Genomic DNA, 27,042 nt, shown 5'->3' with positions numbered 1-27,042 from the left:
AACATTGTGATGGCAGGGGTCATGGAGCATTGTTATGACAGGGGTAATGGAGCATTGTGATGACAAGGGCATGGAACATTGGTCTGAAAATTTCATGGATTATTGTGATGAGATTCGGCATGGTGCATTGTGATGACTAGGGCACGGAACACTTGATACATGTGTCATGGAGGATTGTAATGACAAGGGCATGGAGCATTGTGATGAAAAGTGTATCAAGCATTGTGTTGACAAGCGTCATGGAGCATTGTGCTGACAAAGACATGGAGCATGGTGAAGATATGGGTAAAAGAGCATCGTGATGAAAATTTCATGGAGCATTGTGGTGACAAATTTCACAGAGCCTTATGATGAAGTGGGCATGGACCAGTGTGATAACAAGGTACTGGAGCATTGTGATGAGAGGACCATGGAGCCTTGTGGTGACAATTCTCATGGAGCATTCTGATGAAAAGGGGCATGGAGCATTGTGATTACAGGTGTATTGGATCCTTGTGATGACAAGCCGTAGAATATTGTGATGGCATGGTTCATGGAGCATGGTTATGACATGGGCAATGGAGCATTGTGATGAAAAGGGCATCGAACATTGGTCTGAAAAGTTTCATGGATTATTGTGATGAGAGTGGGCATAGAGCATTGTGATGACAAGGGCACGGAACACTGTGATACATGGATCATGGAGGACTGTAATGACAATGGCGTGGAGCAATGTGATGAGAGTCTTCGTAGAGCATTGTGATGACAAGGGCATGGAACATTGGTCTGACATGTTTCATGGATTATTGTGAGGACAGTGGGCATGGCGCATTGTGATGACAAGGTCATGGAATATTGTGAAGACAGGTGTCAGGGAGCATTGTGATGACATATGTCATTGTCCATTGTGATGACAATGGCATGGAGCATTGTGATACCAAGTGTCATGGAGTATTGAAATGACAAAGGTAATGGGGCATTTTGATCACAAGGGCTTGGAACATTGCGATGACAAGGGTCATGGAGCATTGTGATGACAAGGGCATGGAGCATTCTGATGAAAAGGTGCATGGACCATTGAGATTACAGGGGTTTTGAAGCAATGTGATTACAAGGGCATGGAGCATTGTGATGAGAAGGCAAGAGAGCATTCTGATGACATGTGTCATGGAGCTTTCTGATGACAAGGACATGGAGCATTGTGATTACAGGGGTCTTGGAGCATTGTGATGACAAGGGTCATGGAGCATTGTGATGAAAAATGCATGGAGCCTTGTCATGACAGGGTTCAAGGAGCATACTGATGACCAGTGTCAGGGAGCATTGTGATGATAAGTGTATTGAGCATTGTGATGACAAAGATCATGGAGCACTGTGATGAGAAGACCATGGATAATTGTGATGACCAGCGTCATGGGGCATTGTGATGACAAGTGTTATGGAACATTGTGATCAGAAGGGTTTGGTGCATTGTGATGACAGAGGTCATTGAGCATTTTGATTTCATTGTGATGACAATAGCTTGAAATATTATGGTGATGGGCACGGTGCATTGTGATGACAGGGTTCATGGAGCATTGAGATGAAAAGGGGCATGGAGCATTGTGATTACAGGGGTGTTGGAGCATTGTGATGACAAGGGCATGGAGCATTGTGATGAGAAGGCCATGGAGCATTCTGATGAAATGCGTCATGGAGCTTTGTGATGACAAGGGCATGGAGAATTGTGATTACAGGGGTCTTGGAATATTGTGATGACAGGGGTGAGGGAGTATTGTGATGACTAGTGATGGAACATTGTGATATCAGTGGTGAGAAGGCATTTTGAGGAGAAGTTCATTGAGCATTGAGATGACAATGTTTATTGAGCATTTTGATGACAAGGATGTGGAGCATTATGATGAGAAGTGCATGGTGCATTGTGATGACATGGGTTATGGAGCATTGTGCTGACACGCGCATCGAGCATTGTGATGACAAGGGTCATGGAGCATTGTACTGACAAAGGCATGGAGCTTTGTGATGACAAGTGTCACAGAGCATTGTGATAAATATTTCATGGAGCATTGTGGTGACAAAAGTCACAGAGCTTTGTGTGACGAGGTCATGGACCATTTTGATGACAAATGTCATGAAGCATTGTGATGACTGGAGTCACGGAGAATTGTGACAATAGGGGTCGTGGAGCATTGTGATGAAAAGGGAATGGATCATTGTGATGAAAATGCATGGAGCCTTGTCATGAGAGTGTTCATGGACCATACTGATGACAAGTGTCAGCGAGCATTGTGATGCAAATTGTATTGAGCATTGTTGTGACAAAGGTCATGGAGCATTGTGATGAGAAGACCTTGCATAATTGTGATGAGGAGCGTCATGGGGCATGTGATGACAAGTGTTATGGAACATTGTTAACAGAACTGTTTGGAGCATTGTGATGACAGAGGACATGGAGAATTTTGATTTCATTGTGATTACAATAGCATGAATCATTATGATGATGGGCATGGTGCATTGCGATGACAGTGTTCATGGAGCATTGAGATGAAAAGGGGCATGGAGAATTGTGATTACAGAGGTCTTGGTGCACTGTGATGACAAGGGTCATGGAGCCTTGTGATGACAAAGGCCGTGGAACATTGTGATGGCAGGGGTCATGGAGCATTGTTATGACAGGTGTAATGGAGCATTGTGATGACAAGGGCATGGAGCAATGTGATGAGAGATTTCATTGAGCATTGTGATGACAATGGCATGGAGCATTGTGATGCCAAGTGTCATGGAGCTTTGTGATGACAAATGTCATGGGGCATTTTGATGACAAGGGCGTGCTGAATTGTGATTAAAAGGGCAGGGAGCATTGTGATGACAGGGTCATGGAGCAATTTGAATAAAAGTGTCATGGAATATTTTGAGGACAGGGGTAATGGAACATTGTGATGTCAGGGGTCATGAAGCATTCTGATGAAATGGGTCATGGAGCATTTTGTGACAGGGGTTATGGAACATTGTGATGTCAGTGGTCATGGAGCATTGTGATGAAAAGGGCATGGCACATTGTGATGAAATATGTCATGGAGCATTGTGCTGACAAGCGCATGGAGCATTTTAATGACAAGTGTCATGGAGCATTGTGCTGACAAAGGAATGGAGCATTGTGATGACAAGGGACACAGAGCATTGTGATGAAAAATTCATGGAGCATTGTGGTGACAAAGATCACAGAGCCATGTGTGAGGAGGGCATGGACCACTGTGATGAGAAAGTTCATGAATCATTGTGAGGACTGCAGTCACTGAGCACTGTTATGACAGGGGTCATGGAGCATTGTGATGACAAGGGCATGGAGCAATATGATGACAGTGGCCTGGAACATTGGTCTGACAAGTTTCATGGATTATTGTGATGACAGTGGGCATGGAGCATGGAGATGACAAGGGCATGGAGCATTGTGGTGACAAAGGTCACAGAGCCTTGTGTGAGGAGGGCATGGACCACTGTGAGGACAAAGGTCATGAAGCATTGTGATGACTGGAGGCACGGAGCATTGTGATGACTGGGTTCATGGAGCATTGTGAGGACAAAGACATGGAGCATTGTGATACCAAGTGTCATGGAGGATTGTGATAACAAAAGTAATGGAGCATTTTGATGACAAGGGCTTGGAACATTGCGATGACAAGGGTCATGGAGCATTGTGATGACATGGACATGGAGCATTCTGATGAAAAAGTGCATGGATCATTGAGATTACAGGGGTTTTGAAGCAATGTGATTACAAGGGCATGGAGCATTGTGATGAGAAGGCAATGGAGCATTCTGATGACATTCGTCATGGAGCTTTGTGATGACAAGGACATGGAGCATTGTGATTACAGGGGTCTTGGAGCATTGTGATGAAAATTGAATGGATCATTGTGATGAAAAATGCATGGAGCCTTGTCATGACAGGGTTCAAGGAGCATACTGATGACCAGTGTCAGGGAGCATTGTGATGATAAGTGTATTGAGCATTGTGATGACAAAGATCATGGAGCATTGTGATGAGAAGACCATGGATAATTGTGATGACCAGCGTCATGGGGCATTGTGATGACAAGTGTTATGGAACACTGTGATTAGAAGGGTTTGGTGCATTGTGATGACAGAGGTCATTGAGCATTTTGATTTCATTGTGATGACAATAGCATGAAATATTATGGTGATGGGCACGGTGCATTGTGATGACAGTGTTCATGGAGCATTGAGATGAAAAGGGGCATGGAGAATTGTGATTACAGAGGTCTTGGAGCACTGTTATGACAAGGGTCATGGAGCCTTCGGATGACAAGGCCGTGTAACATTGTGATGGCAGGGGTCATTGAGCATTGTTATGACAGGTGTAATGGAGCATTGTGATGACAAGGGCATGGAGCATTGTGATGCCAAGGGTCATGAAGCTTTGTGATGTCAAATGTCATGGGGCATTTTGATGACAAAGGCGTGGTACATTTTGATGAGAAGGGCAGGGAGCATTGTGATGACAGGGTCATGGAGCAATTTGAATAAAAGTGTCATGGAATATTTTGATGACAGGTGTTATAGAATATTGTGATGTCAGGGGTCATGGAGCAGTGTGATGATAAAGCCATGTAGCACTGTGATGACAGTGGTCATGGAACATTGTGATGACAGGGGAGAGCGAGTATTGTGATGACTAGTGATGGAACATTGTGATATAAGTGGTGAGAAGGCATTTTGAGGAGAAGTGCATGGAGCATTTTGATGACAAGATTTATGGAGCATTTTGATGACAAGGATGTGGTGCATTGTGATGACAAGTGCATGGTGCATTGTGATGACATGGGTTATGGAGCATTGTGCTGACACACGCATCGAGCATTGTGATGACAAGGGTCATGGAGCATTGTGCTGACAAAGGCATGGAGCTTTGTGATGACAAGGGTCACAGAGCATTGTGATAAAAATTTCATGGAGCATTGTGGTGACAAAGGTCACAGAGCTTTGTGTGACGAGGTCATGGACCATTGTGATGACAAATGTCATGAAGCAGTGTGATGACTGAAGTCACAGAGCATTGTGATAACAGTGGTCTCGGTGCATTGTCATTAAAAAGGAATGGATCATTGTGATGAAATAGGCATGGATCCTTGTCATGCCAGTGTTCAAGGAGCATACTGATGACAACTGTCAGGGAGCATTGTGATGCCAAGTGTATTGAGCATTGTGGTGACAAATGTCATGGAGCATTGTGATGAGAAGACCTTGCATAATTGTGAGGACTAGCTTCATGGGGTATTGGTATGACAAGTGTTATGTAACGTTGTGATCAGAAGGGTTTGGAGCATTGTGATGACAGAGATCATGGAGCATTTTAATTTCATTGTGATGACAATAGCATGAATCATTATGATGATGGGCCTGGTGAATTGTGATGAAAGGGTTCATGGAGCATTGAAATGAAAAGGGGCATGGAGAATTGTGATTACAGAGGTCTTGGTGCATTGTGATGACAAGGGTCATGAAGCCTTGTGATGACAAGGCCGAGGAACATTTTGATGGCAGGGGGCATGGAGCATTGTTATGACCGGTGTAATGGAGCATTGTGATGACAAGCGCATGGAGCAATGTGATGAGAGATTTCGTTGAGCACTGTGATGACAATGGCATGGAGCATTGTGATGCCAATTGTCCTGGAGCTTTGTGATGACAAAGGTCATGGGGCATTTTGACGACAAGGCCATGGTGCATTGAGATGAGAAGAACAGGGAGCATTGTGATGACAGGGTAAAGGAGCAATTGGATGAAAAGTGTCATGGAATATTTTGATGACAGGGGTTATGGAAAATTGTGATGTCAGGGGTCATGAAGCATTGTGATGAAATGGCTCATGGAGCATTTTGAGACAAGGCTTATGGAGCATTTTGATGTCAAGTGTCATGGAGCATTGTGCTGACAAAGGCATGGAGCATTTTGATGACAAGGGACAAAGAGCACTGTGATGAAATATTCATGGAGCACTGTGGTGAAAAAGATCACAGAGCCTTGTGTGACGAGGGCATGGACCATTGTGATGAGATAGGTCATGAAGCATTGTGATGACTGGAGTCACGGAGCATTGTGATGAAAGAGGTCATGGAGCATTTTGATGACAAGGTCATGGAGCAATGTGATGACAGGGGCATGGAACTTTGGTCTGAGAAGTTTCATGTATTATTGTGATGACAGTGGGCATGGAGCATTGTGATGACAAGCGCATGGAGCATTGTGGTGACAAAGGCATTGAGCATTTTGATGAAAAGTGAAACAGAGCATTGTGATGAAATTTTCATGGAGCATTGTGGTAAAAAAGATCACAGAGCCTTGTGTTAAGAGGGCATGGACCACTGTGATGACAAAGGTCATGAAGCATTGTGATGACTGGAGTCACGGAGCATTGAGATGACATTGGTCATGGAGCATTGCTCTGACAAGATTTATGGATTACTGTGATGAGAGTGGGCATGGCGCATTGTGATGTCAAGGGCATGGAACATTGTGATGACTAGGTCATGGAGTATTGTGAAGACAGGTGTCAGGGAGCATTGTGATGACATATGTCATTGTCCATTGAGATGACAATGGCATGGAGCATTGTGATACCAAGTGTCATGGAGGATTGTGATGACAAAGGTAATGGAGCATTTTGATGACAAGGGCTTGAAACATTGTGATGACAAGGGTCATGGAGCATTTGATGACAAGGGCATGGAGCATTGTAATGACAGAGGTCATTGAGCATTTTGATTTCGTTGTGATGACAATAGCATTAAATATTATGGTGATGGGCACGGTGCACTGGGATGACAGGGTTCATGGATCATTGAGATGAAATGGGGCATGGAGCATTGTGATTACAGGGGTGTTGGAGCATTGTGATGACAAGGGCTTGGAGCATTGGGATGAGAAGTCCGTGGAGCATTCTGATGACATACGTCATGGAGCTTTGTGATGACAAGTGTCATGAAGCATTGTGATGACTGGAGTCACGGAGCATTGTGATAACAGGGGTCTTGGAGCATTGTGATGAAAAGGGAATGGATCATTGTGATGAAAAAGGCATGGAGCCTTGTCATGACAGTGTTCAAGGAGCATAATGATGACAAGTTTCAGCGAGCATTGTGATGCCAAGTGTATTGAGCATTGTGGTGACAAAGTTCATGGAGCATTGTGATGACAAGACCTTGCATAATTGTGATGACAAGCGTCATGGGGCATGTGATGACAAGTGTTATGGAACATTGTGATCAGAATGGTTTGGAGAATTGTGATGACAGAGGACATGGAGCATTTTGATTTCATTGTGATGACAATAGCATGAATCATTATCATGATGGGCATGGTGCATTGTGATGACAGTGCTCATGGAGCATTGAGATGAAAAGTGGCATGGAGAAATGTGATTACAGAGGTCTTGGAGCATTGTGATGACAAGGGTCATGGAGCCTTCAGATGACAAGGCCGTGGAACATTGTGATGTCTGGGGTAATGGAGCATTTTGATGAAAAGTGTCATGGAGCATTCTGATGAAAAGGTGCATGGAGCATTGAGATTACAGGGGTTTTGAAGCAATGTGATTACAAGGGCATGGAGCATTGTGATGAGAAGGAAATGGAGCATTCTGATGACATGCGTCATGGAGCTTTGTGATGACAAGGACATGGAGCATTGTGATTACAGGGGTCTTGGAGCATTGTGATGAAAAGGGAATGGATCATTGTGATGAAAAATGCATGGAGCCTTGTCATGACAGGCTTCAAGGAGCATACTGATGACAACTGTCAGGGAACATTGTGATGATAAGTGTATTGAGCATTGTGATGACAAAGATCATGGAGCATTGTGATGAGAAGACCATGGATAATTGTGATGACCAGCGTCATGGGGCATTGTGATGACAAGTGTTATGGAACATTGTGATCAGAAGGGTTTGGTGCATTGTGATGACAGAGGTCATTGTGCATTTTGATTTCATTGTGATGACAATGGCATGAAGCATTATGATGATGGGCATGTTGCATTGTGATGACAGGGTTCTTGGAGCATTGAGATGAAAAGGGGCATGGAGCATTGTGATTACAGGGGTGTTGGAGCATTGTGATGACAAGGGCATGGAGCATTGTTTTGAGAAGGCCATGGAGCATTCTGATGACATGCGTCATGGATCTTTGTGACGACAAGGGCATGGAGCATTTTGATTACTGGGGTCATGGAGCATTGTGATGACAAGGGTCATGGAGCCTTGTGATGACACGGCCGTTGAACATTGTGATGGCAGGGCTCCTAGAGCATTGTATGACAGGTGAAATGGAGCATTGTGATGACAAGGGCATGTAGCAATGTGATGAGAGATTTCATTTATCATTTTGATGACAATGGCATGGAGCATTGTGATGCAAAGTGTCTTGGAGCTTTGTTATGACAAAGTCATGGGGCATTAGGTGACAAGGGCGTGGTGCATTGTGGTGAGAGGGGCAGGGAGCATTGTGATGATAGGGTCATGGAGAAATTTGATGAAAAGGGTCATGGAATATTTTTATGACAGGGGTTATGGAACATTGTAATGTCAGGGGTCATGAAGCATTGTGATGAAATGGGTCATGGAACATTTTCTGACAGGGTTTATGGAACATTGTGATGTCAGTGGTCATGGTGCATTGTGAAGATAAGGGCATGTAGCACTGTGATGTCAGGGGTCATGGAACATTGTGATGACAGGGGTGAGGGAGTATTGTGTTGACTAGTGATGGAACATTGTGATATATGTGGTGAGAGGGCATTTTGATGAGAAGTGCATGGAGCATTGTGATGACAATGGCAAGGAGCAATGTGATGACAGGTGCATGGAACTTTGGTCTGACAAGTTTCATGGATTATTGTGATGACAGTGAGCTTGGAGCATTGTGATGAAAATGGCATGCAGCATTGTGATGACAAAGGTCACAGAGCGTTGTGTGATGAGGTCATGCACCATTGTGATGACAAATGTCATGAAGCACTGTGATAACTGGAGTCACGGAGCACTGTGATGACTGAGGTCATGGAGCATTGTGATGACAAGGGCATGGAACATTGTGATGACAAGGTCATGGAGTATTTTGAAAACAGGTGTCAGGGAGCATTGTGATTACATATGTCATTGTCCATTGTGATGACAATGGCATGCAGCATTGTGATACCAAGTGTCATGGAGGATTGTGATGACAAAGGTAATGGAGCATTTTGATGACAATGACTTGGATCTTTTTGATGACAATGGACATGGAGCATTGTGATGGCAAGGGATTGGAGCATTGTGATGACTAGGGCCATTGAGAATTTTGATTAAAACATCGTGAAGCATTGTGATGAAAAGCCCATGGAGCTTCCTATGACTGTGGTCATAGAGCATTGCGATGACAAGTGCATGGAAAATTGTGAAGACAAGATCATGTAACATTGTTATGAGAAGTGTTAAGGATCATTGTGATGACAAGGACGTGGAGTTTTGTAATGACAAGGCACATGGAGCATTGTGATGGCAAGACCGTGGAGCATTGTGATGAGAAAACCATGGATAATTGTGATGACGAGCATCATGGAGCACTGTAATGACAAGGGGCATGGAGCATTGTGATGACAGGGGTCATGGAGCATTGTGATGACAAGGGTCATGGAGGATACTGCTGAGAAGCTTGTGAAGTATTGTGATGACAATGGCATCGAGCATTGTGATGAAAGGGGCATGGAGCTTTTTCATGACACGGTTCAAGGAGCATTCTGATGAGAAGTGACTGGAAGCATTGTGATGACAAGTGTATTGAGCATTGTGATGACAAATGTCATGGAGCATTGTCATGAGAAGTCCATGGATAATTGTGATGACCGGCATCAAAGTGTGTTGTGATGACAAGTGTTATAGAACATTGTGAAAACAAGTGTTTGGAGCATTGTGATGACAGAGGTCATGGATCATTTTGATTTCAAGGAGCATGGAGCATTTTGATGACAAGGGCATGAAGCAATGTGATCCCAACGTTCATGGAGGATTTTGATGACAATGGTAATGGAGAATTATTATGACAAACGCATGGAGCATTGTGATGACAAGGTAATATAGCATTTTGCTGACAAAGTCATGGAGCACTGTGATGACAAGGGTCACGGACCAATGTGATGACAAGCGTCACAGAGCATTGTGATTACAGGGGCCATTGAACACTGGGATGACAAGGGCATGGATCATTGTGATGACAATGATCATGGAGCATTTTGATGCCAGTGGTCATGGAGCATTGTGATGACATGGGTCATGAAACATTGTGATGAGAAGGTCATGGATCATTGGGCTGAAAATATTCATGGAGTATTGAGATGACAGGTGTCATAGAACATTGTGATGACAAGGTAATGGAGAATTGTGATGACAAGGTTCTGGAGCATTGTGATGAGAAGACCAGGGACCCTTGCGATGAACAGTCTCATGGAGCATTCTGATGAAAAGGGGCATAGAGCATTGTGATTAAAGGGTTCTTGGAGCATTGTGATGAAAAGGGCATGGAGCATTGTGATGGCAGGGGCATGGAGCATTGGTCGGACAAGCTTCATGGATTATTGTGATGACAGTGGGCATGGTGCACTGTGGTGACCAGGGCATGGAGCATTGTGATGACAAGGTCATAGAGAATTGTGAAGACCGGTGTCAGGGAGCATTGTGATGATATATGTCATGGTCCATTGTGATGACAATGGCATGGAGCATTGTGATGCCAAGTGTCATGGAGGATTGTGATGACAAAGGTAATAGATCATTATGATGACATAGGCTTGGAGCATTGTGATGACAAGGGCATGGTGTATTGTGATGACAGGCATCATTGAGCGTTGTGATGACAAGTTTTATGGAACATTGTGATCACAAAGGTTTAGAGCATTGTGATGACAGGGGTCATGGAGCATTTTGATGACAAAGGCATGGAGCATTGTGATGACAAGTGTCATGGAGCACTGTGATGACAAGCGTCAGGGAGCATTGTGATTACGGGGTCATGGAGCATTGGGATGACAAGGGCATGGATCATTGTGATGACAAGTGTCATGGAGCATTTTGATGACAAGAGTCCCGGATCATTGTGTTGTCAGGGGTCATGGAGGGTTGTGATGACATTGGTCATGGAGCATTGTGATGACAGGTGTCATGGAGCATTGCGATGAGAATGTCATGGAACACTGGTCTGAAAATATTTATGGACTATTGTGATGACAGGAGTCATGGAGCATTGTGATGACAAGAGAAATGAGCATTGTGATAACAAGGTCCTGGAGCATTGTGATGAGAAAACCATGGAGCCTTGTGATGACATTCTCATGGAGAATTCTAATGAAAATGGGCATGGAGCATTGTGATTACAGGGGTCGTGGAGCATTCTGATGACAAGGGAATGGTGCATTGTGATGAGAAGGGCATGGAGCATTCTGAAGACATGCATCATGGAGCTTTGTGATGACAAGGGCATGGAGCATTGTGATTTCATGTGTATGGAGCCTTCTGATGACAAAGATCATGGAGCCTTGTGTTGACAAGGCTGTGGAACATTGTGATGACTGGGATAATGGAGCATTGTTATGACAGGGGTAATGGAGCATTGTGATGACAAGGCCATGGGGCATTGGTCTGAAATGTTTCATGGATTATTGTGATGAGAGTGGGCCTGGAGCATTGTGATGACAAGGGCCTGAAACACTGTGGTACAGGGTTCATGGGGGACTGTAATGACAAGGGCATGGAGCATTGTTATGAGAAGGGCATCAAGCATTGTGATGACAAGCATCATGGACATTTGTGATGACAAGGGCATGGAGCAATGTGATGAGAAGGTTCCTGGAGCATTGTGATGACAATGACATGGAGCATTGTGATGCCAAGGGTAATTGAGCTTTATGATGACAAAAGTTATGGAGCATTTTGATGACATGTGTTATGGAGCATTGTGAGGTCAGGGGTCATGGAGCACTGTGATGATAAGGGCATGTAGTATTGTGATGACAGGGATCATGGAACATTGTGATGAGAAGGGTGAGGGACTATTGTGATGACTAGTTATGGAACATTGTGGTATCAGTGGTGACAGAGCATTTTGATGAGAAGTGCATGGAGCATTGTGATGACAAGCTGGTGGAGCATTGTGTTGACAAGCGCATGGAGCATTGTGATGCAAAGTTCATGGAGCATTGTGGTGACAGAGGTAACAGAGCCTTGTGATGATGAGGGCATTGACCACTGTGATGACAAAGATCATGAAGCATTGTGATGAATGGAGTCACGGAGCATTGTGATGACAGCGGTCATGGAGCATTGGGATGTCAAGGGCATGGAGCATTGTGATGACAGGGGCATGGAACATTTTGATGGTAAATTCCTGAAGCATTGTGATGAGAAGACCTTGGGTAATTGTGATGACGAGCATCATGGAGCACTGTACTGACAAGTGGCATGGATCAATGTGATGACAGGTGTCAGGGAACATTGTGAAGACAGAGGTCATGGATCATTGTGATGACAAGGGCATGGAGCATTGTGATGACAATGGCATGGAGCATTGTGATGAAAATATCATGGATTATTGTTAAGACAGGTGTCAGGGAGCATTGTGATGACATATGTCATGTTCCATTGAGATGCCAATGACATGGAGCATTGTGATGCCAAGTGTCATGGAGGATTGTGATGACAAAGGTAAAGGAGCATTGTGAAGACAAGATCATGGATCATTGTGATGACAAGGGCCATAGAGAATTTTAATGACCAGGTCTTGAAACATTGTGATGACCAGTGCATGGAGCTTGCTATGACAGGGGTCCTGGAGCATTGTGATGACAAGTGCATGCAGAATTGTGATGACAAGAGCATATTACATTTTGAGGAAATGTGTCAAGGAGCATTGTGATGACAAGGATGTGGAGAATTGTGATGACAAGGGTCATGGAGAATTGAGATGACCAGGGCATGGAGCACTGTGCTGGTAAAACCCTGAAGCATTGTGATGAGAAGACCTTGGGTAATTGTGATGACGAGCATCATGGAGCACTGTACTGACAAGGGGCATGGAGCATTGTGATGACAGGTGTCAGGGAATATTTTGATGACAGAGGTCATGGAGCATTGTGATGACAAGGGCCTGGAGCATTGTGATGACAAGGGCCTGGAGCATTGTGATGACAAGTGTCATGGAGCATTGTGATGACATTGGCATGGAGCACTATCATGACAAGGGACATTGAGTATTTTTATAACAATGTATGAATCATTGTGATGACAAGCATATGGAGCTTGCTATGACATGTGTCAGGGAGCATTGCGATGACAATTGCATGGAGAATTGTGATTACAAGAGCATGTAACTTTGTGATGAGAAGTGTCAGGGAGCATTGTGATGACAAAGAGGTGGAGAATTGTGATGACAAGGGACATGGAGCATTGTGATGACCAGGACATGGAGCAATGTGATGGCAAGACGGTGGAGCATTGTGATTAGAAGGCTATGGATAATTCTGATGACGAGCATCATGGAACATTATGATGACAAGAGCCGTGGAGCATTCTGACATAAGATATCACTTATGAAGGAAATGTAAACATGGCTACACATGAACAGAATTAGGAAAGAGAACAGAGTCTCACATTTAGAAATCATACTTATGCCTGCTTAAGGGGAAAGGAGAGGTGGGGAGATGCACAAAAGCAGAGTTTGATATTAGCACAGGTACCGTTGCATAATCCAAATATAGAATAGACAAGAGCTACTCCTTCCTCCGTGAATGGGACTCAACAGCCCTATTCCCGCAGAGGAATATATCTGACTAGTAAGAATCTTAATACCTATGTATTGATATGTATCCGTAAGGGAATCAAGTGTGTCTAGACTGGCATAAACACATCAGTGAAAATCAGCTCAACCTCATTATATAAATGATATTCAAAAACAAAACAAAAAAGACAGTGAAATCCTAAAACAATCCCTTCAGGTATTCTGATGAAACCTGGAATGACCCTATCTAAAACGACAGCTGGATGAGAAATAAGGCTGGACACTTTTGACTGAGAGGATTGGTGAGATTGAATGAGAAAATGCAGACCGTTTAAAGCAATAATGCATGCCACCAATTACATGGGTCCCAACTCGCCAGGTAAAAGAGAATATCACTACAGTTATAACATGTATGGGAAACGTAGAGAATGCACACACTGTGAATACGAAAGGATTCTAAAATTCAACTAATAGTCCCTATCTTGATGCTCCAGTTTGAGTTTCCAACTGCTTTACTATCAATCTCCCAACTTGGAGAGACAGCCCCTTTAAACTCCTGGTTCGCACAGGTTGCCAATTTGGCAGAGGATGAAAGGGAAGAGGGAGAACCAATGAGAGAGTAGCTGTTAGGCATTTGGACGGGCACATGTCACTCTAATATCCCGGCAGGAAGAAGAATTAACCAAAGTCTCAGCCACCCACCGGGAACCAGTATAGGTCCTGAACCAAAATTTTGGACTTGATGTCAGCTCACAAAAATGAGTTGAATAATGGAACTCAGGTCACAGCAATTCACAAAATGGCAGAGTAATAAAGGACAACAACCGTCCAAAAATCTGTTGAGAGAAGGCAAAGGGGCAGACTTGTAAGACAGCCAGAATAGCAGGAATCAGATTTCAAGAGGTACATTGGAATTGCCTTTAAAGCACAGGAAGAGGGGCACAACTTCGACAATGATGCACTTGGCCAAAAAGGACGTATGCGTTTTCTCCTGAATATATTCAGGAGAAAAAGCATACGTCCTTTTTGACCAAGCAAGGAAGGGGGCAATGCAAATCTGCACTACAAAGAAGTATCATTTCCCACCAGTCAAAAGGGACATCCGAAAAATGCGTAAACACCAGAAAGGCAAGACAGGCACTGGATAACTGGGAGCCTAGGTATGCTGATGGGCAGGATGTAAATTGCCAACTGCCTCTCTGGAGGAGTGCATTGTGTTCCCTAAAACAAGTAAACAACAGAGCTACAGAGCCAAGGGCAATTCCAGTCTAAGGAATATACCTTGGAAAACTGAAAATCAATAAGACAGAGCCACCCCACCATTTAGAGCTGCACTGCTTACAAGAACCTCAACTTGGGTACACCTGAAATATCCCAGGAAAGACAAAAATGGTTCAAGAAATTGTGATATTTATGTATGATGGAATATCCCTCAGCCTTGAAATCAATATCATAAGGCCAGTAGCAGCAAAATGAATGGATTCAGGTACGATGATTTTAAGTGAAATAAGTCAAAGAGAAAAAGAAACTTATCATAAGATATCACTTATGAAGGTCCTGTAAACATGGCTACACATGACGTGAGTTAGGAAAGACAACAGACTCTCACATTGAGAAAAAACTCTTATGCCTGCTTAAGGGGGAAGGAGAGGTGGCGTGATGCATAAAACCAGAGTTTGATATTAGTACATGTACCGTTCCAAAAACCAACTACGGAGTAGGAAAGACCTACAACTTCCTAAGTGAAAGGGACTCAAAACCCCATATTTCCCGCAGAGGAATATATCTGAATAGTAAAAATATTAAAACCTATGTATTGATATGTCTCTGTAAGGGAATCAAGTGTGTCTAGACTAGCATAAACATGGCAGTGAGAATCAGCTCAAACAGGGAAATTGTTTACAATTCCTTCAGGGGCTCTGATGAATCCTGGAATGACCCTATCTACAAAGACAGCTCGATGTGGCATAAGGCAGGACACATGGGACTGAGAGGATGGTGAGATTCGGTGAGCAAATGCAGAGCATTTAAAGCAATAACGCGTGGCACACATTCCAATGGTCCCAACACTCCAGGTTGAAGGGAATACTACTACAGCTATAACATGTTCGTGAAAACTAGAGAATGGACACACTGTGAATACAAAAGGTTTTTAAAACTCAACTAATTGTCCCTCTCCTGGTGCTCTGGTTTGAATTTCCAACTGCTTTACTATCAATCTCCCAACTTGGAGAGACACCCCCTTTAAACTCCTGGTTCTCACATGTTGCCAATTGGCAGAGGATGAAAGTTAAGAGGGAGAATCAATGAGAGAGTAGCTGTTAGACATTTGGACGGGCACATGTCACTCTAATTTCCCGGCAGGAAGAAGAATTAATCAAAGTCTCAGCCACCCGCTGGGAACCACTATAGGTCCTGAACCAAAATTTTGGACTTGCGGTCAGCTCACAAAAAACGAGTTGAAAAATGGAGCTCAGGGGCACAGCTATTCACAAACGGGCAGAGTAATAAAGGAAAACTATCGTCCAAAAATCTGTTGAGGGAATGCAACGAGGCGGAATTGAAAGCGAGCCAGAATAGCAGGAAACAGATTTCAAGAGGTACATTGGAATCGCCTTTAAAGCACAGGAAGAGGGGCACAACTTCTACAATGATGCACTTGGCCAAACAGGGCGTATGCGTTTTCTCCTGAATATATTCAGGAGAAAACGCATACGCCCTGTATGGCCAAGCAAGCAATCGGGCAATGCCAATCAGCACTAAAAAGAAGTATCACTTCCCACCGGTCAAAAGTGACATACGCAATATGTGTAAAAACCAGAAAGACAAGACAGGACCTGGAGAACAGGGAACATTTTTATGCAGATGGGCATGATGTAAATTGCCATCTACCTCTCTGGATGAGTGCATTGTGTTCCCTCTAACAAGTAAACAACAGACTTACAGAGCAAAGGGCACTTCTAGTCTAGGGAATATACCTTGGGAAAACTGAAAATCAATAAGACAGAGCCAGCCCAAAATTTAGGGCTGCACTGCTTACAAGAACCTCAACTTGCGTACACCTGAAATATCCCAGGAAAGACAAAAATGGTTCAAGAAATTGTGTTAATTACGTACGATGGAATATCCCTGAGCGATGAAATCAATGTCATAAGGCCAGTAGCAGCAAAATGAGTGGATACAGGTACGATGATTCTATGTAAAATATGTCACAGGGAAAAATAATCTCATCATAAGATATCACTTATGAAGGTGCTCTAAACATGGCTACACATGAACTGAGTTAGGAAAGAGAAAAGAGTCTCACATTTAGAAAACACTCTTATGCCTGCTTAAGGGGGAAGGAGAGGTGGCGTGATGCATAAAACCAGAGTTTGATACTAGTACAGGTACCGTTCCAAAAACCAACTACGGAAGAGACATGCCCTAAACCTTCCTCAGTGAAAGGGACTCAAAACACCATATTTCCCGCAGAGGAATATATCTGACTAGTAAGAATCTTAAAACCTATGTATTGATATGTCTCCATCAGGGAATCAAGTGTGTCTAGAGTGGCAGAATCATGTCAGTGAGAATCAGCTCTAACCCACTATAAAAAGGAATTACAAAAACAAAACAAAAAAAACAGGGAAATTCTTTACAATTCCTCCAGGGGCTCTGATGAAACCTGGAATGACCGTATCTACAACGACAGCTGGATGTGGCATAAAGCAGGACACTTGGGACTGAGAGAATTGGTGAGATTCGGTGAGAAAATGCAGACCATTTAAAGAAATAATGTGTGGCACACATTCCAAGGGTTCCAACTCTCCAGGTTGAAGGGAATATTACTACAGCTATAACATGTACGGGAAACCTAGAGAATGGACACACTGTCAATACAAAAGGTTTTTCAAACTCAACTAATAGTCTCTCTCCTGGTGCTCCGGTTTGAATTTCTAACTGCTTTACTATCAATCTCCCAACTTGGAGAGACAGCCCCTTTAAACTCCTGGTTCTCACATGTTGCCAATTTGGCAGAGGATGAAATGTAAGATGGAGAACCAATGAGAGAGTAGCTGTTAGAGATTTGGACGGGCACATGTCACTCTAATTTCCCGGCAGGAATAAGAATTAATCAAAGTCTCAGCCACCCGCCGGTAACCAGTATAGGTTCTCAACCAAAATTTTGGACTTGCGGTCAGCTCACAAAAAACGAGTTGAAAAATGGAGCTCAGGGGCACAGCTATTCACAAACGGGCAGAGTAATAAAGGAAAACTATCCTCCAAAAATCTGTTGAGGGAAGGCAACGAAGCGGACTTGAAAGAGAGCCAGAAGAGCAGGAAACAGATTTCAAGAGGTACATTGGAATCACCTTTAAAGAACAGGAAGTGGGGCACAACTTCAACAATGATGCACTTGGCGAAACAGGGCGTATGCGTTTTCTCCTGAATATATTCAGGAGAGATCACATACTCCCTTTTTGGCCAAGCAAGCAAGTGGGCAATGCAAATCTGCACTACAAAGCCGTATCACTTCCCACCAGACAAAAGGGACATCCGCAAAATATGTAAAAACCAGAAAGGCAAGACAGGCCCTGGAGAAGTGGTGGCCTACTTATGCTGATGGGCGGAATGTAAATTGCCAACTGCCTCTCTGAAGGAGTGCATTGTGTTCCCTAAAACAAGTAAACAACAGAGCTACAGAGACCCGGGCACTTCCAGTCTAGGGAATATACCTTGGGAAAACTGAAAATCAATAAGACAGAGCCACCTCAAAATTTAGGGCTGCACTGCTTACAAGAACCTCAACTTGGGTACACCTGAAATATCCCAGGAAAGACAAAAATGGTTCAAGAAATTGTGGTACTTACGTACAATGGAATATCCCTCAGCCATGAAATCAAAGTCATAAGGCCAGTAGCAGCAAAATGAGTGGATTCAGATACGATGATTCTAAGTGAAATAAGTCACAGAGAAAAAGAAACTTGTCATAAGATATCACTTATGAAGGTCCTGTAAACATGGCTACACATGAACTGAGTTAGCAAAGAGAACAGAGTCTCACATTTAGAAAACACACTTATGCCTGCTCAAGGGGGAAGGAGAGGTGGCGTGATGCATAAAACCAGAGTTTGATATTAGTACAGGTACCGTTCCAAAAACCAACTACGGAAGAGTCAATCCCTATACCTTTCTCAGTGAAAAGGACGCAAAACCCCATATTTCCCGCAGAGGAATATATCTGACTAGTAAGAATCTTAAAACCTATGTATTGATATGTCTCCATCAGGGAATCAAGTGTGTCTAGACTGGCAGAAACATGGCAGTGAGAATCAGCTCTAACCCACTATAAAAAGAAATTTCAAAAACAAAACAAAAAAACAGGGAAATTCTATACAATTCCTTCAGGGGCTCTGATGAAACCCGGAATGACCCTATCTACAATTACAGCTGGATGTGTCATAAGGCTGGACACTTGGCACTGAGAGGATTGGTGAGATTCGGTGAGCAAATGCAGACGATTTAAATCAATAATGCGTGGCACACATTCCAAGGGTACCAACTCTCCAGGTTGAAGGGAATATTACTACAGCTATAACATGTACGGAAAACATAGAGAACGGACACACTGTGAATACGAAAGGTTTCTAAAACTCAACTAATAGTCCCTCTCCTGGTGCTCCGGTTTGACTTGCCAATTGCTTTACTATCAATCTCCCAATATGGAGAGACAGCCCCTTTAACCTACTGGTTCGCACAGGTTGCCAATTTGGCAGAGGATGAAAGGTAAGAGGGAGAATCAATGAGAGAGTAGCTGTTAGGCATTTGGACGGGCACATGTCACTCTAATTTCCCGACAGGAAGAAGAAGTAACCCTAGTCTCAGCCATCTGCCGGGAACCAGTATATGTCCTGAACCAAAATTTTGGACTTGCGGTCAGCTCACAAAAAAAGGGGTTGAAAAATGGAGCTCAGGGGCACAGCAATTCACAACCTGGCAGAGTAATAATTGAAAAAAATCATCCAAAAATCTGTTGAGGGAAGGCAAAGGGGTGGACTTGAAAGCGAGCCAGAATAGCAGGAAACAGATTTCAAGAGGTACATGGGAATCGCCTTTAAAGCACAGGAAGAGGGGCACAACTTCGACAATGATGCACTTGGCCAAAAAGGGCGTATGTGTTTTCTCCTGAATATATTCAGGAGAAAACGCATACGCCCTTTTTGGCAAAGCAAGCAAGCAGGCAATGCAAATTTGCACTACAAAGCAGTATCACTTCCAACCAGACAAAAGGGACATCCACAAAATACGTAAAAACCAGAAAGGCAAGACAGGCCCTGGAGAAGAGGGAGCCTAGTTATGCTAATGGGCAGGATGTAAATTGCCAACTGCCTCTCTGGAGTAGTGCATTGTGTTCCCTAAACCAAGCAAACAACAGAGCTACAGAGACACGGGCACTTCTAGTCTAGGGAATATACCTTGGGAAAACTGAAAATCAATAAGACAGAGACACCTCAAAATTTAGGGCTGCACTGCTTACAAGAACCTCAACTTGGGTACACCTGAAATATCCCAGGAAAGACAAAAATGGTTCAAGAAATTGTGGTACTTACGTACGATGGAATATCCCTCAGCCATGAAATCAAAGTCATAAGGCCAGTAGCAGCAAAATGAGTGGATTCAGGTACGATGATTCTAAGTGAAATAAGTCACAGAGAAAAGGAAACTTATCATAAGATATCACTTATGAAGGTGCTCTAAACATGGCTACAAATGAACTGAGTTAGGAAAGAGAACAGAGTCTCACATTTAGAAAACACTATTTTGCCTGCTTAAGGGGGAAGGAGAGGTGGTGTGATGCATAAAACCAGAGTTTGATATTAGTACAGGTACCGTTCCAAAAACCAACTACGGAAGAGACAAGCCCTAAACCTTCCTCAGTGAACGGCACTCAAAACACCATATTTCCCGCAGAGGAATATATCTGACTAGTAAGAATCTTAAAACCTATGTATTGATATGTCTCCATCAGGAAATCAAGTGTGTCTAGACTGGCAGAATCATGTCAGTGAGAATCAGCTCTAACCCACTATAAAAAGGAATTTCAAAAACAAAACAAAAAAACAGGGAAATTCTTTACAATTCCTTCAGGGGCTCTGATGAAACCTGTAATGACCGTATCTACAACGACAGCTGGATGTGGCATAAAGCAGGACACTTGGGACTGAGAGAATTGGTGAGATTCGGTGAGAAAATACAGACCATTTAAAGAAATAGTGTGGCACACATTCCAAGGCTTCCAACACTCCAGGTTGAAGGGAATATTACTACAGCTATAACATGTACGGGAAACCTAGAGAATGGACACACTGTCAATACAAAAGGTTTTTCAAACTCAACTAATTGTCTCTCTCCTGGTGCTCCAGTTTGAGTTTCTAACTGCTTTACTATCAATCTCCCAACTTGGAGAGACATCCCCTTTAACCTCCTGGTTCTCACATGTTGTCAATTGGCAGAGGATGAAAGATAAGATGGAGAACCAATGAGAGAGTAGCTGTTAGACATTTGGACGGGCACATGTCACTCTAATTTCCCGGCAGGAATAAGAATTAATCAAAGTCTCAGCCACCCGCCAGTAACCAGTATAGGTTCTCAACCAAAATTTTGGACTTGCGGTCAGCTCACAAAAAACGAGTTGAAAAATGGAGCTCAGGGGCACAGCAATTCACAAACGGGCAGAGTAATAAAGGAAAACTATCGTCCAAAAATCTGTTGAGGGAAGGCAACGAGGCGGACTTGAAAGCGAGTCAGAAGAGCAGGAAACAGATTTCAAGAGGTACATTGGAATCACCTTTAAAGCACAGGAAGAGGGGCACAACTTCAACAATGATGCACTTGGCGAAACAGGTCGTATGCGTTTTCTCCTGAATATATTCAGGAGAGATCACATACTCCCTTTTTGGCCAAGCAAGCAAGCGGGCTATGCAAATCTGCACTACAAAGCAGTATCACTTCCCAACAGACAAAACGGACATCCGCAATATATGTAAAAACCAGAAAGGCAAGACAGGCCCTGGAGAAGTGGGGGCCTAGTTATGCTGATGGGCGGAATGTAAATTGCCAACTGCCTCTCTGAAGGAGTGCATTGTGTTCCCTAAAACAATTAAACAACAGAGCTACAGAGACCCGGGCACTTCCACTCTAGGGAATATACCTTGGGAAAACTGAAAATCAATAAGACAGAGCCACCTCAAATTTTAAGGCTGCACTGCTTACAAGAACCTCAACTTGGGTACACCTGAAATATCCCAGGAAAGACAAAAATGGTTCAAGAAATTGTGGTACTTACGTACGATGGAATATCCCTCAGCCAAGAAATCAAAGTCATAAGGCCAGTAGCAGCAAAATGAGTGGATTCAGGTACGATGATTCTAAGTGAAATAAGTCACAGAGAAAAAGAAACTTATCATAAGATATCACTTATGAAGGTCCTGTAAACATGGCTACACATGAACTGAGTTAGCAAAGAGAACAGAGTCTCACATTTAGAAAACACACTTATGCCTGCTCAAGGGGGAAGGAGAGGTGGCGTGATGCATAAAACCAGAGTTTGATATTAGTACAGGTACCGTTCCAAAAACCAACTACGGAAGAGTCAATCCCTATAACTTTCTCAGTGAAAAGGACGCAAAACCCCATATTTCCCACAGAGGAATATATCTGACTAGTAAGAATCTTAAAACCTATGTATTTATATGTCTCCATCAGGGAATCAAGTGTGTCTAGACTGGCAGAAACATGGCAGTGAGAATCACCTCTAACCCACTATAAAAAGGAATTTCAAAAACAAAACAAAAAAACAGGGAAATTCTATACAATTCATTCAGGGGCTCTGAAGAAACCTGGAATGACCCTATCTACAATGACAGCTGATTGTTGCATAAGGCAGGACACTTGGGACTGTGACGATTGGTGAGATTTGGTGAGCAAATGCAGACCATTTAAAGCAATAATGCGTGGCACACATTCCAAGGGTCCCAACTCTCCAGGTTGAAGGGAATATTACTACAGCTATAACATGTACGGGAAACCTAGAGAATGGACACACTGTGAATACAAAAGGTTTTTAAAGCTCAACTAATAGCCCCTCTCCTGGTGCTCTGGTTTGAATTTCCAACTGCTTAACTATCAATCTCCCCACTTGGAGACACAGCCCCTTTAACCTCCTGGTTCTCACATGTTGCCAATTTGCAGAGGACGAAAGGTAAGATGGAGAACCAATGAGAGAGGAGCTGAGGGACATTTGGACGTGCACATGTCACTCTAATTTCCCGGCAGGAATAAGAATTAATCAAAGTCTCAGCCTCCCGCCGGGAACCAGTATAGGTCCTGAACCAAAATTTTGGGCTTGCGGTCAGCTCACAAAAAACGAGTTGAAAAATGGACCTCAGGGGCACAGCAATTCACAAACGGGCAGAGTAATAAAGGAAAACTATCGTCCAAAAATCTGTAGAGGGAAGGCAACAAGGTGGACTTGAAAGCGAGCCAGAATAGCAGGAAACAGATTTCAAGAGGTACATTGGAATTGCCTTTAAAGCACAGGAAGAGGGGCGCAACTTCGACAATGATGCAATGGGCCAAAAAGGGCGTATGCGTTTTCTCCTGAATATATTCAGGTAAAAACGCATACGCCCTTTTTGGCCGAGCAAGCAAGCAGGCAATGCAAATCTGCACTACAAACAGTATCACTTCCCACAGGACAAAGGAGACATCTGCAAAATGTGTAAAAACTAGAAAGGCAACACAGGCCCTGGAGAAAAGGGAGCCTAGTTATGCTGATGGGCCGGATGTAAATTGCCAACTGCCTCTCTGGAGGAGTGCATTGTTTTCCCTAAAAAAAGTAAACAACAGAGCTTCAGAGCAAAGGGCACTTCCAGTCTAGGGAATATACCTTGGGAAAATTGAACGTCAATAAGACAGAGCCACCCCAAAATTTAGGGCTGCACTGCTTACAAGAACCTCAACTTGGGTACACCTGAAATATCCCAGGAAAGACAAAAATGGTTCAAGAAATTGTGGTATTGACGTATGATGGAATATCCCTCAGCCATGAAATCAATGTCATAAGGCCAGTAGCAGCAAAATGAGTGGATTCAGGTACGATGATTCTAAGTGAAATAAGTCACAGAGAAAAAGAAACTTATCATAAGATATCACTTATGAAGGTCCTGTAAACATGGCTACACATGAAGTGAGTTAGGAAAGAGAACAGACTCTCACATTGAGATAAAACTCTTATGCCTGCTTAAGGGGGAAGGAGAGGTGGGGTGATGCATAAAACCAGAGTTTGATATTAGTACATGTACCGCTCCAATAACCAACTACGGAGTAGAAAAGACATACAACTTCCTAAGTGAAAGGAACTCAAAACCCCATATTTCCCACCGAGGAAAATATCTGACTAGTAAAAATCTTAAAACCTATGTATTGATATGTCTCCGTAAGGGAATCAAGTGTGTCTAGACCCATATAAACATTGCAGTGAGAATCAGGTCAAACCCATTCTAAAAAGGAATTTCACAAACAAAACAAAAAATCAGGGAAATACTTTACAATTCATTCAGGGTCTCTGACGAAACCCGGAATGATGCTATCTACAACTACAGCTGGATGTGGCATAAGGCTGTACACTTGGCACTGAGAGGATTGGTGAGATTCGGTGAGCAAATGCAGACGATTTAAATCAATAATGCGTGGCACACATTCCAAGGGTCCCAACTCTCCAGGTTGAAGGGAATATTACTACAGCTATAACATGTACGGAAAACATAGAGAAAGGACACACTGTGAATACGAAAGGTTTCTAAAACTCAACTAATAGTCCCTCTCCTGGTGCTCTGGTTTGACTTTCCAAATGCTTTACTATCAATCTCACAATATGGAGAGACAGCCCCTTTTACCTCCTGGTTCTCACATGTTGCCAATTTGCAGAGGACTAAAGGTAAGATGGAGAACCAATGGGAGAGTAGCTGTTAGACATTTGGACAGGCACATGTCACTGTAATTTCCCGGCAGGAATAAGAATTAATCAAAGTCTCAGCCACCCGCCCGGAACCAGTATAGGTCCTGCACCAAAATTTTGAACTTGTGGTCTGCTCACAAAAAACGATTTGAAAAATGGAGCTCAGGGGCACAGCAATTCACAAACGGGAGGAGTAATAAAGGAAAACTATCGTCCAAAAATCTGTTGAGAGAATGCAACGAGGCGGACTTCAAAGCCAGCCAGAATAGCAGGAAACAGATTTCAAGAGGTACATTGGAATCGCCTTAAAAGCACAGGAAGAGGGGCACAATTTCGACAATGATGCACTTGGCCAAACAGGGTGTATGCGTTTTCTCCTGAATATATTCAGGAGAAAACGCATAAGCCCTTTTTGGCCAAGCAAGGAAGTGGGCAATGCAAATCTGCACTAAAAAGCAGTATCACTTCCCACCAGACAAAAGGGACATCCACACAACATGTAAAAACCAGAAAGTCAAGACAGGCACTGGAGAACACGGAGCCTAGTTATGCTGATGGGCGGAATATAAATTGCCAACTGCCTCTCTAGAGGAGTGCATTGTGTTCCCTAAAACAAGTAAACAACAGAGCTACAGAGACACGTGCACTTCCAGTCTAGGGAATATACCATGGGAAAACTGAAAATCAATAAGACAGAGCCACCTCAAAATTAAGGCTGCACTGCTTACAAGAACCTCAACTTGGGTACACCTGAAATATCCCAGGAAAGACAAAAATGGTTCAAGAAATTGTGGTACTTACGTACGATGGAATATCCCTCAGCCATGAAATCAAAGTCATAAGGCCAGTAGCAGCAAAATGAGTGGATTCAGGTACGATGATTCTATGTGAAATAAGTCACAGAGAAAAGGAAACTTATCATAAGATATCACTTATGAAGGTCCTGTAAACATGGCTACACATGAACTGAGTTAGGAAAGAGAACAGAGTCTCACATTTAGAAAACATTCTTATGCCTGCTTAAGGGGGAAGGAGAGGTGGCGTGATGCATAAAACCAGAGTTTGATATTAGTACAGGTACCGTTCCAAAAACAAACTACGGAAGAGTCAATCCCTACACCTTCCTCAGTGAAAAGAGTGCAAAACCCCATATGTCCCGCACAGGAATATATCTGACTACTAAGAATCTTAAAACCTATGTATTGATACGTCTCCATTAGGGAATCAAGTGTTTCAAGACTGGCAGAAACATGGCAGTGAGAATCAGCTCAAACCCACTATAAAAAGGAATTTCAAAAACAAAACCAAAAAACAGGGAAATTCTATACAATACCTTCAGGGGCTCTGATGAAATATATAATGAACCTATCTACAATGACAGCTGGATGTGTCATAAGGCAGGACTCTTGGGACTGAGAGGATTGGTGAGATTCGGTGAGCAAATGCAGACCATTTAAAGCAATAATGTGTGGCACACATTCCAAGGGTCCCAACTATCAAGGTTGAAGAGAATATTACTACAGCTATAACAGGTACGGGAGACATAGAGAATGGACACACTCTGAATACAAAAGTTTTTTTAAAACTCAACTAGTAGTCCCTTTCCTGGTGCTCCGGTTTGAATTTCCAACTGCTTTACTATCAATCTCCCAACTTGGAGAGACAGCCCCTTTAACCTCCTGGTCCTCACATGTTGCCAATAGGCAGAGGATGAAAGGTAAGATGGAGAACCAATGAGAGAGGAGCTGAGAGACATTTGGACGGGCACATGTCATTCTAATTTCCCCGAAGGAAGAAGAATTAACCAAAGTCTGAGCCACACGCCAGGAACCAGTATAGGTCCTGAACCAAAATTTTGGACTTGCGGTCAGCTCACAAAAAACGAGTTGAAAAATGGAGCTCAGGGGCAGAGCAATTCACAAACGGGCAGAGTAATAAAGGAAAACTATCGACCAAAAATCTGTTGAGGGAATGCAACGAGGCGGACTTGAAAGCAAGCCAGAATAGCAGGAAACAGATTTCAAGAGGTACATTGGAATCTCCTTTAAAGCACAGGAAGGGGGGCACAACATCAACAATGATGCACTTGGCCAAAGAGGGTGTATGCGTTTTCTCCTGAATATATTCAGGAGAAAACGCATAAGCCCTTTTTGGCCAAGCAAGCAAGGGGGCAATGCAAATCTGCACTACAAAGCAGTATGACTTCCCACCAGACAAAAGTGACATCCGCAAAAT

This window comes from Hyperoodon ampullatus (assembly GCF_949752795.1).
Source record: "Hyperoodon ampullatus genome assembly, chromosome: X".
Classification (NCBI taxonomy): Eukaryota; Metazoa; Chordata; class Mammalia; order Artiodactyla; family Ziphiidae; genus Hyperoodon; species Hyperoodon ampullatus.
The sequence above is the reverse complement of the archived record's forward strand: the minus strand, read 5'-3'. Positions refer to the sequence as shown.